Below are 18,975 nucleotides of genomic sequence, written 5' to 3'. Positions count from 1 at the left end.
ACTGCAGCATTTGGAGGTAGATGAGAGGGAAGCAGGGATCCTATACAGCTTCCTGGAGGAGGCGGTGCCTAAAATAGGTCCTGTATCTGAAGGATGTCAAGAGAAGCTGTGGGAGGAATGAAGGGCAGTGAGTTTTGTTGAGAGGAGAGATCTGAAATCACTCCTGGGTACAGTCTTAGAGAAGAGGGCCCTCCGGCTGCATGCGAAGCTCAAGGAGAACAAAGAAAATGTTTGCTGCCAACTTCCAAACTTGTACAGGCGCAGAGTCGGGGGCAGGGAAGCTCTAAGGTCGTTCATACAAAGTAGCCAATTTACAGTTATGGTTACACTGGAGTCAATTAAAGTGTTTTATTAGCAGGAATTTGAATCTCTTACCTTCATTAACATTTAACAGTAAATGGGAGAAAAAAGGTAAATAAAATATTATCTGGCTTTTTAAAGGTCATTTCAGACTGAGCATTATAAAATGTGAGCTGGGGAAGGGTGGGGATGGCCCTTTGTGTGGATTTAGTGCATGGGGCCTGCTATACCTATAGATCTCAAGAGATATCTCATAGTGCCAGCAGCAGGACAACATCTCTTGGCAGGTGAGGTACTCAAAGGTGCATTCATTATAGGCAGCACATTTGGGACGGGAGTGGGGAAGGAGACCTGACGTGTGAGAATGAATATTTTGCTTCAGATCTCAGATTGTAAATCATTTGGGGTATGTAGCTCTTAATAATTACTCCCATGATCAACATCTGCTTTTTAACAACCCTAGGCTAGCAACCCAAATTGATTAAATGACATACCTAATCATTTCCCCCAAAGGAAACAAGCCCAAAGGAAACCCTGTACCCAGGTTTCCAAGAGTCCATAGAGGGCTCTGGGGAAGCCCAGTCACAGGAGGCAGGCTGCATTCATGCTCTGGGTACTCTGTGGACATTTCACAGCAAAGCCTGCTGGTAATGGAAGCCAGAAGCAGAAATATACTTTGGCAAGAATTAAACGGTCAACCTGAGAAATAATTCCTTTTATTTTTTAATTTTCCAATATGGCGAGCCATAAGCAATTAGAAAGGCATCCAAGAGCTGTCCAGGGAATAGTTCAACCCATCCTGTCACCCAGATGATAAGACCTAATGTGCATCATCGTCTGACACTTGGAAAGCCCCCAGGAAGCCAAGATGTTCCCACTGTTTGAGAAAGAATTTCCTTGAAATTCTTTATCAGAATGGGTGGACTAGAGGGAGAAGACACACTCCTTCCATGATGGGGTTTCTGAAGATTCCAAGGTTTTAGTGACTGCTGTTCTTAACCTAGGTGAAGGAATGGGTGGGGAGAGATACAAACCCTAGTAAGTGAAAAGTTTCTCTTCTGAGGCAATAATAGGAAGTACAGTCTTACTCAAATGAGTGAGCTGCTGGGTTAAATCTCCCTCTTACACTGTCTATATCATTATGGCATTTGACTTTACTGCATCTGAAAACAGGGGAGAGATGAAATTAGAGGAAAATAAATATTTCCTAATTTTAAATAAATACTGCTAATCATAGTGATTGCGCTCAGAGCACAATGCAAATATACAAATACAAAGAATAAAATTAGAAGGAAAAAAGGATATTTACATACATAAATACAAACCAAAAATCCGATTTTAATGTGATACAAGCATCTGGGTTAGTTCTCTATATGTCAAAGGCTACTCTAGCTGACCCTCCAGCACTACCCCAATTAACAGCAGAGGAGATGGCTTTTCATTTCTCCAAATCTGAAGGTAAACATCATGGACTTCAGTGCAAAAATGATGAAGACCTTTTCTTGTTCCGTTTAACAACTTTATTTTGCATTTGATCTAGCAAAGAAATACAAAAAGGTTTCTGGAAGGAAGTGGCAAACCAAAGCTCTAAAATAGTCTCCCCCATAATAAGATCTCACAACTTTATTCCATTCCTTTTTCTGGTTGTAGAGGATACACAAGGAATTTGTCACCCACCCCAAGAAGTCTGGGGGTATCATCGAGCCTGAAAGGTCTTCAGTACCGAGGTGTACAAGGCCACAGTAAGAGATTAGGGGAGACCGTGACCATTTTCTAGGTCATTAAGAGAAGCCAGCATTTTCTATGATGCAGGTAGATGTAGGTGCTATTATCCACAAAAGTTGTCATACTGGGCTCCTGATAACTATTGAAACAATCTCCTCAAAAAAAAAATACATCAAACATATGAGGTGAGACACTGTGTTTTTGCCTTAGAGAAGGTCATCACACCTCAGTCCTACAAGAACAGTGTGCAGTGGGTGGTTTTATCTCAAATGCAGAGGATGAAGCTGGGCTCAGAGATAGAATGCAGTCTGCTCTGGTTACTGTTATACCAGCCTATGTCTTGTTTCAGTCTGTGCTCTCTCATGACGGTAATTTGGAACTGAATAAATCTTATGGCTGTTTATTCCTACCAACACAACAAGGCTTCCTTACCCACTCTGGGACAATAACATGGACTCTCCAAAAGCCAGCTCCAGAAGGGACCTTGGAGATCTGGGCACTTCCCCCAAGGAGTATGCTGAATGGGGAGAGAGGCTGGCAAAAAATGACTGGCGGTGCTATTGTTCACCAGTCTGGGGCCTGTAGCATGCAGTAAAGAAGTGCCCTGAGAAATGCTGAGCTCTCCACTTTCTGACTGGTGAAGAAACTAAGGCCCATAGCTGAGTCTTAAAAGTCAAGCTCCCAATTCCCAGTTCAGAGATAGCCACTGAGTTCACAGTTGAGAAATAGAGAGCAGTATATTAAAAATATATAGAGATCTTGGGGTGCTGGATGGCTCAGTCAGTTGAGCATCCAACTTTTGATTTTGGCTCAGGTCATGATCTCAGTGTTGTGGGATTGAGCCCCATGTCTGGCCCCACGCTGAGCCAGGATGGCTGGCTCTCTCTCTCTCTCTCTCTCTCTCTGTCCCTCATGCTCTCTCTCCCCCACCCCTCCTTCTCAATTAATCAATCAACAAAATTAAAAATACATAGATATCTTAATGTTGTTTCTGCTTTTCTGCAGAACCTACCTCTGTGAACTGGCTGGTCCCTGCGCCTGTGCCTTCCTCTTTAGGCAAATATAATGAGCCCCTTGTAGCAATTCACATGTTTATTTTCCTGTCCTCTCAGGTAAGGGGTTCTTCCCCACTACCCGAGTTCATCAGGAAACTTCAAATTCTTCAAGAAAAATGTTCTGATTCTGAACCTATTAGACGTTTCATATATGCCAGCATTGAGTGGTACTTCTCAATATATTATTTAACTGTAATTCAACATTATAACAAAGATGCTAAGTCCATTTTACAAACAAAAAACCTGAGGCTTTGGTGGTTTATATAAATTTCTCAAGCACTCATGCTTAGTGACTGACCTAATGTCAGACCTAGGTGTCTCATCTACCACCCATCTGTCATCACTTGGTTCCCTCTACCTCTCAGTTCCATCATATATTGGCATCAACCCCCTCCTCCTCAATGAAGAGATAATCACAGGAAGTACCTTTCAAAAGTTAAGATCCTATCAGGTAGGTGAGTTCTCAAGAGATGTGAGTAAAAGAAAGACTTACTGAGACAGAATTTCTAAGAACTCTGACCACATTTCCAGGTGAAAATGTCAGATGCGTGCGCGCACGCACACACGCGCACACACACACACTTATTCACTTGCCCCGAAACAGAACACATCCATGGTGAACTGAAAGCTCCTGAGATAGTTGTGTGCAGAGGGAAAAAATATCAATGATGAAAGCTCATGGCCATTTACAAAAACATCTCACACACACATACAAACACACACGGTATAAACATAGTAATATGGTTACCTGTGAAGGCATGCTAGGGAATCAGAATGGGGAATAAAAGAATAAATAAGAGAACTGTGATTAACTTAATAATCTACTCTCAAGGTTAACATTTTTTAAAGGTTTATGGCAGTTTAAAAATAAAGTCTATTCCAGAGATTGCCAAAAAAAATGATAAAATTCCACAACCCAAGGAGATGTTACTGTAGTTATGAAATTGACAAGAAGAGAGAAAGAAAATGAACTCTCCACTTGCTAAAACGGGGATAGATCCTCCTTAGGAAGTTCATAATTAGGGGCTCTTGCTGTTCAGTAATTGCAAGAAAACCAGCCTGGCTCCAGCCCCCTTGCCTGCTGCGAGGGCAAGACAGAATTACAGACTCACATGAAGGATGGACACTGGTGGATGGTACCCATCAGAGAGCATGATAACAGGTATGAGGCTCTAGGTCAGAGACAGCCACCCCAATTTAGGCTGCATGTAATTAAAAGGCATTCATGGGTAGAAACTGACCCTCACCATCTTAGGCATTTCAGAGGCCACTCATCTGAGGCAAAATTCTTTATTGTTTTCTTTGCCCTTTTGATTTTAAAATAATGTGTAGAAATCATATAACTTGGCAAAATAAAAAATAAATACCCTATCATCTGGCCAGTGTTTAAAGTGCAAAGGTTTTTAGTGACTGTGTAGTGAGAGCACATAAACACGCAGAGGCAAAACAAATACTTTGATGAATAAAAATATGAATTTGAGGGCAAATGAGGCATGAAACATACTGGCCAATAAACAACACAGAAGAAGGTCATATTAAAAATATTTTTATCTAACCAGACCAGGTTGAGCCAGAATACTCACCAAGACAAGAGTTTCAAGGAAGTTGCATTTCCTAACAAGTACAGAGGATTGGAGTTCTTTTATTTGTTGTAATTCAGACATAAAGAAGCCTAGGTACTTACTGGACTGTGATTTTGAAGTTAAGACTATGAAGGTTTAACATATCTAAAAATGCATCAGTGACCTATCATGAAAAAGATAAAATATGCCTAAAATATTCCTGTACTCACCACTCTTTTTTTGAAAATGCCTCGTCCAGGAGGCCCTTATGTTCATAAAGTCCTTGTTAGTCCACAAAGCTCCTTTAAAACCATCTCACAAAGTGGAAAGGATGGGCATTATTTTCTGGATGAGGAAATCAGAAAAGAAAGTTCAGGTGATTTTCTCAAGCTCTTATGGTCAGGGATAGTGTAGTCCAACTAAGGATCTGACATACAGGACTCCTAATGTAGTAGAGGCCCTGCTAATCTGCCAGTCCTGAGGTTTCAGAGAGCCACTGTGAAACGTGCACTGTTTGGTCCCTGCTGCTCTTTTAGGCAAAGCTGATTTCAGGAGGCTGCTTTGTACCAACACATCCCATATCAACCATCCCTTTCTCAAGGGAGGCAGGATGGTGCGGTAGCTTAGAGCTAGACAGGCCTGGGTGCAAATCCTAAGCCAATTAGATACCTGCTATGGGGCTTTGGAATGTTGCTGGCCTCTGTAAAACTGAGTTTTCTCCTCTGTAGTGATGATAATTACTGTCTTTCAAAGCCCTGACGATAATAAAGGCCTTGGCTCACAGTGAGCATTAGTACCATTTCTCCTCCACAGTAGGCAAAGGTAAACAAGGAGAAGCATAAACTTTCAGGGCATGATCAGAAGAGGTCGTACACGGGGCAGCCTGGGGCTTCCTAGTCAAGTCTCAAACAGAATCTTGAACAGAATGACCTAGGAATGCAGACTTTTCCGTGCATAGAATTTATCACAACCAAAAGAACAATGAGAATAAACTGTCTTAAGAGACTCTGTCACTCCACCCCCACCCCACCACATGCACACCCAGGAGCACTGTGGGTCGAAAGAAAACGATTCTTTCAAGATTCCCAGACCAGTCTGTGCAAAGTGAAAAGGTTTCCAGCCCCTGTCGGTTCTGAGAAATACCTGAGCCTTGCAAGGCTGAGGTCACCTGAAGCTCCTCGGGGGGCTCTCTGTCTGCACTAATTAGAGAAAGCAATATTGTTTGAAAGCATTGCCTTCATCTGTCTTCCAGCCTCTCTTTGCTCCAGGATTTGGGTGTTCGCAGGCCCAGGCCACACAGCCTGCCAGTCCTTCAAAGGCAGGAGATAAACACAAGCTCACCAAACAGGTGGTGACAAGAGACGTGCCCAGACTGCCTTGGCCGTTCCGCTCTGCACCTTCGTTCATTCTCCTTATCATTTGTCAAGCAAAGGCAGGCTGGTGAGCCAGGGCTTCCATGCCTTCAAAAGGAAATATTGACTAAACGGCGATGCTGCTGCTTCCATGACCTCCTCTTTACCTGCTAGATACCCACAGGGATTCACATTCTCAAAAGAGGAGTCATCATTAGACTTTTCTCACTGACATCCAGAGGCCCAAGAGAGAGCAAGAGAAATGAAGGGCCAGTCTTAGGAGGGGTTAGGAACTGCACCAAGAAACTGGAAAATGCAAAATTAACTTGCAAGGATAAGAATGTACAGACAGAAGCTGAGATTTTACTTAGAAGCTGAGAAAAATATACTCTATGATGAGGAAGGAGTCCAAAATTCCCCAAGAATTTGGCTACTTACCCTACTGGCTAATAATGTCACTTCTTTGGAAAGCTGACATTTTCCCTATATGCCTACAAAACTTCTCTTCTTAGAATTTTAGGAGAAGGACCCCTAAGTTGAGAGAGGGACAAAATGAAGTTTTTACAGTGCTGGCTCAGATAATGGGCTTGGTGAAGTAGAAAATAGTTTTTGAGTGAGCAAGGAGGAGGAAAGAAGGAAGAAAACCAGTGGGGTTGGGGTGGGGCTGGAAGGTGGTATTTTGTTTTTCTTCTTCTCTAGTGGGAGATGGCTGACCAGAAATTAGAAGGACACGTTCTGTGCCATAGAAAACAAATTCTGTGGCCCTGGGTGTTCCCAAAGAATGTCCATACACCTGAGCTCACATTTTGAGGTAGATCACAGGCCAGAAGACTAAGATCTGACTAGAGCTTAGGCCTCTTATCCCCATCCACTCTTCTTCTCCAACTGTCTTCCAGAAGTTTTCTGAAGACTCTCTCCCAGCCACTCTTAAGCACACTAGTCCCATCTCCAAGTCACCTCAACACATACCCCTCCTTGAGGAACAGGACTATATCTGGTTCCAAAACGGGTTCTGTCCTCAGACAGGACTAAAAACAGACTTTGAGCTTCCTACAGGGTGGATTTCCAGCATGATTGTATGTAAGGATTTTTTCCCCTAACAGTAAAAGTTTCATTTATGTTTAAAGGTAACCTTGACCAGTCTACTCAAATAAATGAATATTTCCCTCTTGACAAATGCAAATGCATTTCCCAACAATGTATCTGCATGACCATCTCATTTGGAAAATAGAGTGGCTAACATAATTGTGATGCTATCAGTGAGAAACCTTCAGGGTTTTCTTTTCTTTTTTCTTTCCTTTCTTTCTTTTTTCCTTTTTTCTTTTTTTTTTGGAGGGGTGTGGATAGGCATCTTCTTGTTTCTCACAAACTGGTGTCTAGCCTGAAGGAGAAACACAGAAAGCACAGGATATATAGGCATGACATGCCTGGGAAGACTGGGCTGTTTCTCTTTAGCTGGAGCCCAAAGAAGGGCCAAGGGGAGCAGCAGAAGATAAGGTCAAGAAGGTAAGCTAAGTTTATATGAGGACGGTCTCTAGACATTTTCTTTCATGCAATGGGGTGCCATCTAAGTAAGACATTTAAGTAGGTAATACATGGGATTGGTATTTCAGTTCTGTGACACTGTGTGGAGGTCCTAGAAAAAGGAGGACCTAAAGACAGAAGGAGGAGACGATTGTTCATTTAGGGAACAAACCCTGAATGCCTGCAATATGCCAGGTGCTCTGCCAGGCACTGCATGCATGGTAATGAATGAAGTCAACACCATGACTGCCCTGCAGTTTGCAGTCCAAGAGCATGTGGGGGTGCCAGTGGAAGGCACTGATGGTCCCAGATGCATTTACGATGTGCTTGGGGAAGGTTCTCGACATGGTGAATTTGAGATGTCTATGAAACAGCCACACGGGGTGTACAAGGGGGCCTAGAGTCAATGCATTCCCACAAGTTTAAACAGGAATAGAATCTGAAACTCATTTCATCTGAAGAAAGCCTGCTTTCTTAATCATTATCTGTGGGTTCCCACTCAGAAGAGGACATTTCCCTTGAAGCTTTCCTTGTCAAACTGAGTGGTGAGAAACCCGCCCAAGTAACCATGCAATTAAATGACAAAGCCCCAGGGTTAAACCCAGGCCTGTGGGGCCAGGGTCTCCCCTCCAATGCTGGGTGCAGAATAAAGGGTTTGGAGCAGAAGCCCCAGGTCTGAATTCCAATTGTGGGACTCAGTCACTACAATCCTTCCTCCCCTTTTCTACACAGAAGTTGATTATTATCACCCAACACTGTACAAAACTCAAGGGAGATTGGACATAAAACAGACCTGAAGCAAATTCTCAGTGAGTCTTCCTCTTCTACAAAGGAAACCTTGACCATCAAACCACTAGCCATCTTTTATACATCCCTTCTAGGGGCCAAAAGCCCTTCACCTACAGAAACTCCGCTTCCATTCATTAACATTTCTTTCAGTGACATTTACATATTTTATTCCACCCTCTCTAATGTAGCAAACCCTTCCTCTCACCCGATTCTGTTCTCAGAGTTTGCTAGTCCTTAGTAAAAATAACAGATTTACTGCTTCAGTTCCCACAATGCACACGTAATTATTAGGTCCTGCCTTAAAGCAAATTCAAACATCTTCTATGATCATTCTTCTCAAGTGTCAGAGATCTGGCAATCCAACTTCAGGATGACTCTTAACATATAGTCTACCATCTGGAGCTAGCTACCCATAAGTTGTAATATTTCAGTGCCTTCCAGGTGCTCTATATGACCTGCTAATTATCTGTCAAAATGTAGGCATCAGACACAAATCAAATAGGTGAAAAGAACTTGATCTAATCTCTGTTTTCCAGTTTCTGAGTCTCTGAATACCACATACATCAAGCCTGTGTCTTGCTCTGGGACAGCACATACTTTAATGCATTCCCCAAAGCCCACAATTCTTTGCAAAGAACTGTTACCTCTGCCACTCAGATTAATAAGCCAATTCTCTTTCCTTGCCTGAATATGTCTGAACAATATAGAGCTGATCCAGCCCCCTCCTTGCCAGCAGGCATGTCGCAGTGCCCTGATATGAAGGTCTCTTGAACTTCAGCACAGGAGAAACTCAGTTTTCTGAGGAGAAAACATAGGCTTGGAGGCAACTCTTGACAAGGCTATCTGATTTAATTTGTCCTCTCCTTTGTGGACAAATGTCGAAGGAGATAAGAGCTACCACAGCATTTAGCTTTTATTTCCCTTCCTGAATTCCAGGAAGAAGTCCTAACTTTTGATAAGCAAACCAACTTCAATTATGTGGGACACACCTCTTGATAAATTCATTCAACTAATAGTTATTGTTCAGTTACTGTGTACCAGGTCCTGTGCTAGCTGGAATGTAAATAAAAAACATGATATTCTATGGTCAGGAACATTAATTCCTCAAGATTTTATACAGTATCAGTGGCTTTTGTCTGATGAGTGTTTGATGTATACAACCCAAATCCTCAGATTTAAAAGACAGGTCAGCAATTTTTTAAATTGGTTTTTAATGTTTATATTAGAGAGAGAGAGTGCAGAGTGCGAGTGAGGGAGTGGCAGAGAGAAAGCAATACACAGAATCTGAAGCAGGCTCCAGGCTCTAAACAGTCAGCACAGAGCTCAACACTGGGCTTGAACTTGTGAACTGTGAGATCATGACCTAAACTGTCAGATGCTCAACTGACTGAGCCATCGAGACACCCCAGCGATTTTTTAAAAAGTGTATTCTCAGGGTACCTGGGTGGCTCAGTCCATTGGGTGCCTGACTCTTTGTTTCAGCTCAGGTCATGATCTCATGGTTTGTGAGATTGAGCTCAGTATCAGGCTCTGGGCTGATACAGAGTGGAGCCTGCTTGGGATTCTCTCTCCCTCTTTCTCTGCCCCTCCGCTACTTACACCCCCACCCCTCAAAATCAATAAACTTAAAAAAATAAGTAAAAAGTGTACTCTTTTACACTGCTGTGGAACTTCAGGAGAGCAGGGATTTTTGTCTGTCCTATTCAGGCTGTATCCCTAGCATCCTGAATGGTGTCTGAAACATAGTAGGTACTCAATAAATATTTGCTGAACAAATCAATGATGCTCTTGACCCACAGAGAAGAAGGCAATTATCTTCCATATCCCTTAACCCAGTAAGTAGTTGGGGAATACTAGCATTGCCTTCTAACCAGCAAACTTAGGAGTAGGCCTACTTTATAGGAAAAGATGGTTTACATAAATTGCCAATGACATAAGCAAATGTCTATGATATCGATCTGTGTGCAAAAGCAAGTTACAAAACAATATGTAAGCTTATTTTTAAGCCAATATGTAAATAGTGGCTCTTCAGACTTATAGGCTTTGGGGTAGTTCTCATTTTCCTTCTGTGTATATTCAATGTTACCTAAATTCCCTACAATGCACATTTAAAAATATTACTCTAAAAGAAAGCTCACAATCCAAATTTAGATCTGATTATCAGTTTGCATTTTGAGACTATTCAAGGCCTTCCATCTAGCTAGAAATTGCAAAAACCCTACTGTAGGAGAAAAAAGAGGAATATGAGGTTCCTAGCAGGTGGTGATATTTCATTCTAGGCATGGTGAGAAGAGAGGTGGCCCTAAGAATCACCAGATAATGACCAATCAGTGACCTGTGTCAAAGAGCTAATTATGCCAGTTATAACTCTGGGAAGGTCACCTAGATAGATGGGAAAGGTATGAGTGCAGAAAAGACAATGCACCAAAAATGAAAAGGAATCTTCTTGAAGTCCAGGAGAATAATGCCACCAAAATCTACTTAACAATAATTAGCTATATTTCACTGAAGTCCCAAAACAGATTTTTCCTAAATAAGATCAGGAATGTAAAGCCATTTTTTAAATTGCTACTCTCTTTTTTTCTCCTCTTTCTCACCTAGCAAAAAGGTTAACTAGGATTTCAAAGCCTAGCTTAGCTGCAGCTTCTCTGGAGTTTGGCAGCTGTTGGGGTTTGGTGTTTGAATGCCAGTTATTTGCTCTGCCAGCAATGTGTTAGGATAATCACCCACTGAAGGATTTCAACACATTACATTTCCCCAGAAGCCTTTGTCTAACAAGGTAATTTATGACCTGTTCAGCAATCTGGTCTTTACAAAACAATAAATTCACACTTGCGCTGGACTTCAAAGCTGCCATTATGAGCCTTGGTAGCAGAAGGCATCCTGTAGTTGAGAGCCAGATCAACAGATAAGTGAGTCTTTAAATGATCTCTTTCAGGCAGGCTGCAGAGGGGGAAAGCTGACAGCCACTGCAGCAGCATTTGGCTATTCTTGCAAAATCTGACCCTCAAATTGGGTCCTCCTGACAATGTTAAAACCATTACACCCACTCTACAGAATGTGAGATCTGTAGGATTTAGGAGGTTGGGACAAGCAGCTGCTCCTGTCCTTGGTAAGGACAAGGAACAAATTTGTAGGGAGAATGGAATGAGCTCTGTTCCTGACATATTTAGTGTGAGGTCTCCGAACTGGATGAGGACACTTAGCAAGGCACTTGGAAATTCTTACCCAGAATTCAAGGCAGAGGTCCAAGCACAAATAAGAGATGTTTCTGCCTTCTCTCTATCTACCTCAGTGGTTCCCAAACATGGCTGCACTTTGGATTCACCTGGGAGCTTTAAAAAGAACTTATGCCTGGGTCCGACTTCCAGAGATTCTGATGTAATTGGTCTGGGTTGTGGCTGGATATTCAGGAATTTATATCTCCCCAGGTGATTCTAGTGCTCAGCTACGTTTGGGAACCACTGCTCTTAGTGTAAAAGATCTGGCCCTCCTTTAAGCACAACTGTACAGACCTTAGGAAGCTTTATTCAACATCTGCACCCTTAGAATTATACTTAAAAAGGCAGAGATCCAAATGATAATTACCCTTTGTACAGCTGACCCTTGAACAATGTGAAGGTTGGGCATCAACACTCTGCTTCCCCCACACAGTCAAAAATCCTAGTATAACTTTTGACTTCCCCAAAACTTTACTAATAGCCTACTGTTGACTGGATGCCTAACCGATAACATTAACATTCGATTAACATATACGTTGTATGTTATATGCATTGTATAATGTATTCTTACAAAAATGTAAGCTAGTGCAGAAAACGTTAAAATTACAAAGAGAAAATACATCTATAGTATTGTACGGGTATTTATTGAAAAACTCTGCATATAGTGGGCCCACGCAGTTCAAACCCCTGTTGTTCAAGGGTCAGACTTACTGGTGTTCTGAGGCTGCTGCAACAAATTATCACAAATATGCTATCTTAAAACAACAGAAATTTGTTCCCACAGGTCGAAAGTCTGAAATCAGTAATGCTGGGTGGAAATCAAGGTGGGCTCGAGAGGCTCAGGAGGAGAATCTGTTCCTTGCCCCTTCCAACTTCATTCTTGGCTTCCTGGTAATCATATTCTTCCAAGCTACATCTCTGTGATCACATTGCCTTCTCTTCTTTTTCTGTACACAAATCTCCTTCTGCCTCTTAGAAGAATATATAGGATTGTATTTAAAATCTACATGGAAAATTCAGGAAGATCTTCTGATCTCAAGATCCTTAATTTAGGGGTGCCTGGGTGGCTCAGTCAGTTAAGTGTCTGACTTCGGCTCAGGTCATGATCTCATGGTTTGTGGGTTGGAGCCCCGTGTCAGGCCCTGTGCTGACAGCTAGCTCAGAGCCTGGAGCCTGCTTCAGATTCTATGTCTCACTCTCTCTCTGATTCTCCCCTGCTCACACTGTCTCAATCTCTCTCTCAAAAATAAATAAAAAACATTTAAAAAAATTTTTTTAAAAAGATCCTTAATTTATTCATTCCTGTGATGTCCTTTTTACCATATGCACTAACGTTCACAAATTGGGACCCAGTATCTTTGAGGGGCTATTTAATCTGTAACGGTCAGCTCAAGGGTTCACATTTATCTCATGTACAAAATAAATTCACCCCATCTTACAGTCCTGTAAAGTCTCTACCCATTATAGTAGCAGCTCATATCCCAAATCACATCTGGGTGAGTCTCAGCTCTGTCATTTACTACCTGGTGAACTTGGCTTCATATTTAACTTGCCTGAGCCTCAGTTTCCTCCCACGTAGAAAAGAGATAATGACAGCACCAATTTCATTGAGGTTTACAAACTTTAAATGAGATAGCATCTGCAAAGTATTTATGTAGAACCAGGCCCTTCATTAGCAGACCAAAAATACTGGCAACTGTCTTAGTCTGTTCAGGTTGCTACAACAAAGTAGCAAAGACTCGGTGGCTTATTAATGACAGAAGTTTATTACTCACAGTTTTGGAGGCTGGACATGCAAGATCAGGGTGCCAAAATTGTTAGGCTCTGGTAGGAACCCTCTTCCAGGTTGCAGATGGCTCGCTGTGTCCTGACATGACAGAAAGAAAACTCTCTGGAGTTCCTTTTATAACGGCACTATTCCCATTCAAGAGGGCTCTACCCTCATGACCTAATCACTTTCCAAAGACTCTCCCTCCTAAAACCATCACTGTGGGGGTTAGGATTTCAAAAGGTGAATTTTGAGGGGCCACAAACATTGAGCCCATTGTAGTAATGATGATAAATAATAGCAAACCTTATGAATGTTATTCCAAGAATGGAAGTCCACATCAGGTTACTTGATGGGCTGCTTGGATTTTAATTAATAATACTAATATCAGCTAATGATTATTTAGCTATTTATGTCAGGCACTATTCTAAGTGCTATACACATACTGACTCATTTCGTTTTTGGAAATAATTCTGTGAGGTAGATACTATTATTACCCCCTGTTAATAGAGACAAAAACAGAGAGAAGTTAATCCCAGGTCACAGAGCAAACACGTGAAAGAGCCAGGAATGCAACCCAGGCAGACTGTCTCCCCTGTCCTTGCTTACAGCTACTACACCATCTCAGCTTTCACTGTACAAGGGGTAATTTGTGACACAGCAATCTGTCTGGTCTTAAAGGTTCTGTGATTCTGTGATTCTGGCTAGCTGATTTCTAGAGTCCATCACAACTTTAGCATCTTAAGTACAGCCAAGGAGAAATTTCTGACTTCTCAATTTGTCCCTGTATAGGAGAAATTCAGACTTCAGTGGTTCTAGCTGTCAATCTCCTGCAGCCTTTGGGCAAAGGAACTCCTTCTCAAGACCATGTGGTTACTGCTGGCACTAGCCACCTGGCTGCCAGATTGGCGAGAGCTCATGAACAGACATCAGGAGAGTCTGGGGTTCCCACCCAGCTCATCTCTTTGAACAGGCTGCAGCTGCCTCAAAGGTTGTTCTTTGGCCAGGACATGATTGCAAAGTTCACACTTAAAAGTTCATTTAAGAGGATTTAAAAGAAACAACAACAGAAGCAGGTGGAGTAGAAGTGACCTAGTCACCTTTTGCCCTTAGTGCTGCATCAACAGCTGGGAAGAACAGGGTGAGCCAGCAATGCCAGACCATAAAGCTCTATAACTCTCAGCTGGTGGTAGCTTTGAAGAGAATGCCTACCAGGGACTCTGTTCTGGAGCAAAGTGGTCCTCAGTGACGGAGAGAAATGCGGCTAGAACTCATAGCAAATGTGGATGGGAGTAGTTGGAACTCACCAGCAAAGGTGATTTGACCACTTCTTCCCAAACAGAGGAGGTCTCTTCAGTGCCCAGGTTAGGCTTGTGGCTTTTAGGGGTCTTGGGTTTGAGGACGGAGAGCAAGTTTTGCAGAGAATTAAAGATTAGCTGCCTACAATGTTGGTTTTCTTATTCCATGAACAAAGCAGTTTACGAATCTGCCCATCTCTGTTGCTTAATAAGTTTATATCCTAAGCTACCCTTTGTGGTGAAAATGAGACGGTAAGAACAAACAGGGGTGGCGAAGGAGGGAGAATTGTAGGAGCAGATAATCTAGTGATTTCCCCAGGTCAAAATCAGGAATATTTAGGTTTGAAAAGAAAATATCATGTCATCTATTTTGAGACAAAGCACCAAACTCAAATGACATTCTTTAGTAACCCTGGCCCTCCCCTCACACCAAAGGAAAAATTACTGCATGCCATCCTTTTTTTCAAAAAAGAGATTTTAGATAATATTCTACATGCTTTTTAAAAGGTACTGACTGGGGCGCCTGAGTGGCTCAGTTGGTTAAGCTTCTGACTTCAGCTCAGATCATGATGTCAGGGTTTGTGGGTTCAAGTCTTGTGTCAGGCTCTGTAGTGACAGCTGAGAGCCTGGAACCCGCTTCCGATTCTGTGTCTCCCTCTCTCTCTCTGCCCCTTCACTGCTCATGCGTGCGCTCTCTCTCTCTCTCAGATAGGTAAACATGAAAGAAAATGTTTTAAAAATTTAAGGCATTAACTACTATTATTAAATGTAGGATTATAATCAGGGTGACTAATCATTCCTGTTTGCCTGGGACTCAGGTAAACTTTCAGTGCTAAAACCAGGAAAGTCCTAAGCCAACCAGGACAGTAGGACTGTAGATGTCACTGATATGTAAGAAGTGAGGTCACATTTTTGTCATATTACATACTGACTTTTCTGTTTACTACTCAAGTCATTCAACTGCTTAATATCACAAATAAAGTCAAATTTTATTGGCCATTTCTGATACCTCTTCTAAAGTGCTATCATAAAGTTACCAGTCTTCTGTTTTGTTGTAGACGATCTTTAACTTTAATTCCCATCTACTCTCCTATATCAGAATCATGTCAGTTCAGAAAATGGCAGAAAATGGCAACCATAATATTATGTTACTAACAAGAGTAGGAAAATTAGGCCATTTATCCCATTTCAAACAAGAATGTCTTTTCACAGAATTTATGGCCTTAGATTTACTTTTACAACTTAATTTAATCTTTTGAAAAACACTATCCATTTTCCTTAAATTTACTGAATTTAATCTGTTCATAAAAAGGACAGTTGTGATACCTTGGCCTGCCACACCATTACTCACACACACACATACACACACACACACACACGCACTTCTGAAACCGTTTTTGAAGAGAACATGTTTAAACAGATTTAACCTGAGATATATTAGAAAGAGCACAAGCTCAGGAATCAGACTAATTTGACAGAGGGAATGCCTAATTTTGCCTGAAATTCCTTCTCTAAAAAATATTTATAATTCTCACCACAACATAAATTACTGGTTATATGCTCCAAAATGCTGATTTATATAAGATTCCAGTGAAAATGCCAGAGTTCTATCAAATGTCCTTTATCTTTGTTTTTAAAAATATAATGGCACTGTTGGGCAACTTCTGTGGTTCAATCTTTTATCCTAGGAATTTAGGCTTGTAAAAAATTCACATACAGTTGACTTCTTTGTTACTATGGATTAAAATAGGAGCTGGCAACAGAAAAGTAACAATTGGTAATTGTTCATAACTTTGTAAATTAAAAGATCTCAAGTTCATTTTTTTAAATGTTTATTTATTTGTTTTTGAGTGGAGGAGGGGGTACAAGCAGGGAATGGCAGAGAGAGGGAGACAGAGAATCCCAAGCAGGCTCTGTGACATGGGGCTTGAACCCATGAACCATCTGATCATGACTTGAGCCAAAATCAAAAGAGTCAGCCACTTAACTGATGAGCCACTCAGGCACCCCAGATTTGAAGTTTAAAAAAAGACATTATTCTCTTCCTGTTGGGAACATGTTTCTTCTACGGAGCGATGCACACTTGTGCTAAGAATGATGCTAGAAATAATGTCACCAAATAAAACTAGCAGCAAAGTAAATTTTCCCTTTAATTTCAACTATGCAAAATGTTTGGGAGTCCTGAGGCACTGTGACAAACTATTTTTTCTTGGTAATAGAGAGATAATTGAATTCCTTTCCATTTCAACTCTTCCTATTGAATTTCTATCTAACATTCATTTTTATTCAGGCATTCTAACTTGCCCCAAATGTTAGCGAGTTGGACTTCGATTCCATCAGTTACCTTGTCTTTGGTCAATACAGTATCATAAACAATCTGTTATGTAGTAGAGTTCTAAGAAATGGAATTCTGGCTGCAAGAGTGTGTACTGACCACAGGTCAGCCTGTGGGAAGTTAAGTGGTTCGTAAAACATATGAAGTATTCGTGTTGTGACTTAAGATTATGAAGGAAAAGAAATCAACATTTATTAAGTGACTGTGCAGTCCTGCATGCTGTGGGTACTGAACTGCAAGATATTTCATCCTTGCGTATCACGAGGGATAACAACCATCAGTTCCATTCTTAGTGAAGAAACTGAGTCAGAATTAGACATTCTCCCTCTATCAGGTCTTACCCTGAAGTCTAGGCTCTTTTAATATACCAAAGGACAAACCTGTTTCAGCTTGTTCTGTTCAAAACAGGTTGCAAAAATCTATAAAGGGGGAAAATGTATGACTTCTCTCAGAAAAACCTCTTAGAAAGCTGTAGAGGCTTATAATGTCATAGGACCTAGTTTCAGTTTTAAGACCTTTTATCCCTGTTTTCAGAGTATAACTAAGATGCCTAAAAGTTAAAGTGTGCAAAACCGAACTTTCTGTCTTCTCTCACCAAATCTACTTTTACTCCTTAAGCCAGAGTCTGATTACGGTGGGGTGGGAGTGAGTGGTGGAAACAAACACAATCAATCAATCAATCAATCAATATCCTACCAACCCCAAAAGGTAGATATTAAAACTTTCGTTTTATAGATGGGAATACTAAAGCTAATGTCTCTTGATGGAACATCCTAGTTGTCTAATGCCAAAGCTTATCTTTTGGTTGCAATGATTTTCCCCCCAACATCCACCATACAAGCTAGAAACTTGGAAGTCAACATAGACTTTTTCTTCTTCCTTCTCACATCTACTTGTTCACTTAATCCCATTAATTCTACCTTTCAAACATCTTTCTCTATCTCCACTGTTATTACCTATGTTTAGGTCTTACCTAAATTTCTTACCTGGTCTTTAGCAAAATTCTCCTAACTCAGCTCTTGGATGACTGCTTCTCCCCACACTCACATACATTATACCCAATACACTAAATGGTATTAGTGTAATGATCCGAATCGATCATATCCCTTACTCAAAATCTTTCAATGGTTCACCATTCTCTGCTATAAAAGGTACAAACTCCTTATAGCAGAAAAGGTTCATTATCTTGTCTTTACAATCTTTTCACTTATCTCCAATCATTCCCACATACAACTCCACCAAATCCCTTATAATTCCAATGCAACTACAAGTTTCTTGAACTCCAACTATGTTCTAAACACTGTATTGGCCATGGAGACACAGCAATGAACAAGACAGAACTAGTTCTTGGCCTCACAGAGCTAAGAGTCTAAAAGAGACATTAAATAAGTAACAGATAGCAAGATGAATACCGTAAACCAGTAAGTGCAAGAGTACCGAGCAAGAAATAACATGAAAGAAAGTGTGATGTTTAACCTGAGATGTAGAGAATGGCATGAATTAGCCCAGCAAAGATGAGAAACTACCCCAAGTAGATAAGCAATACTTCTGTGCATGCCTAATACCTCTGACATATTCCCATGGAAGCTGCTACATTGCTTTAGACTGAGTATCTCTGCCATCTGCACTATACTGAAGACTTTCTCTGCACAGGGTCAGTACACTAGTCACAGTCTATAATCTAGTCAGCTACTGTGCCTGGCAGGCCTGAATGTTCACGTTTTTGATGAGGATGGTGATGACATTAAGCACCTTGTATGTGATACTGCTGTGACATGTTAGTAAATTACCGATAAATTTTATAACACTGCTCCAAAACAGATAATATACTTATTTTTACATATACAGAAACTGTGGTCCAGAGAAGTTGAACAAGTCTTCAAAATTAAATACAAACCAATGAGATGGGGTCAGTTTCAAACCCAGATCTATTTAATTTCACAGTCTTTCCATTCCACTAGGGCATACTGCAGCTGATACTCAGAAGACACACTGTGACTGTAATCAAACTTTGCTGGGTGTTAAACACCAGGAAAGAAAGAAGTT

The 18,975-nt window shown here is 41.2% G+C and overlaps 1 protein-coding gene across 3 annotated transcripts in view; it reads right to left on the bottom strand.

The window, feature by feature from the left end:
* The window catches only part of LOC144218827 (uncharacterized), a 410,681-nt gene that overhangs the window by 251,545 nt on the left and 140,161 nt on the right, over positions 1-18,975 (bottom strand). For all 3 annotated transcript variants that reach the window (XR_013331275.1, XR_013331273.1, XR_013331274.1), the window contains one exon: positions 13,304-13,395. The gene's annotated coding sequence lies outside the window, so the exon portion shown is untranslated. The remainder of the gene's footprint in view (positions 1-13,303; positions 13,396-18,975) is intronic.

This window comes from Crocuta crocuta, unplaced genomic scaffold (genome assembly GCF_008692635.1).
Source record: "Crocuta crocuta isolate KB4526 unplaced genomic scaffold, BGI_CrCroc_1.0 scaffold130, whole genome shotgun sequence".
NCBI lineage: Eukaryota > Metazoa > Chordata > Mammalia > Carnivora > Hyaenidae > Crocuta > Crocuta crocuta.
This window is presented reverse-complemented; position numbering and strand designations above follow the sequence as displayed.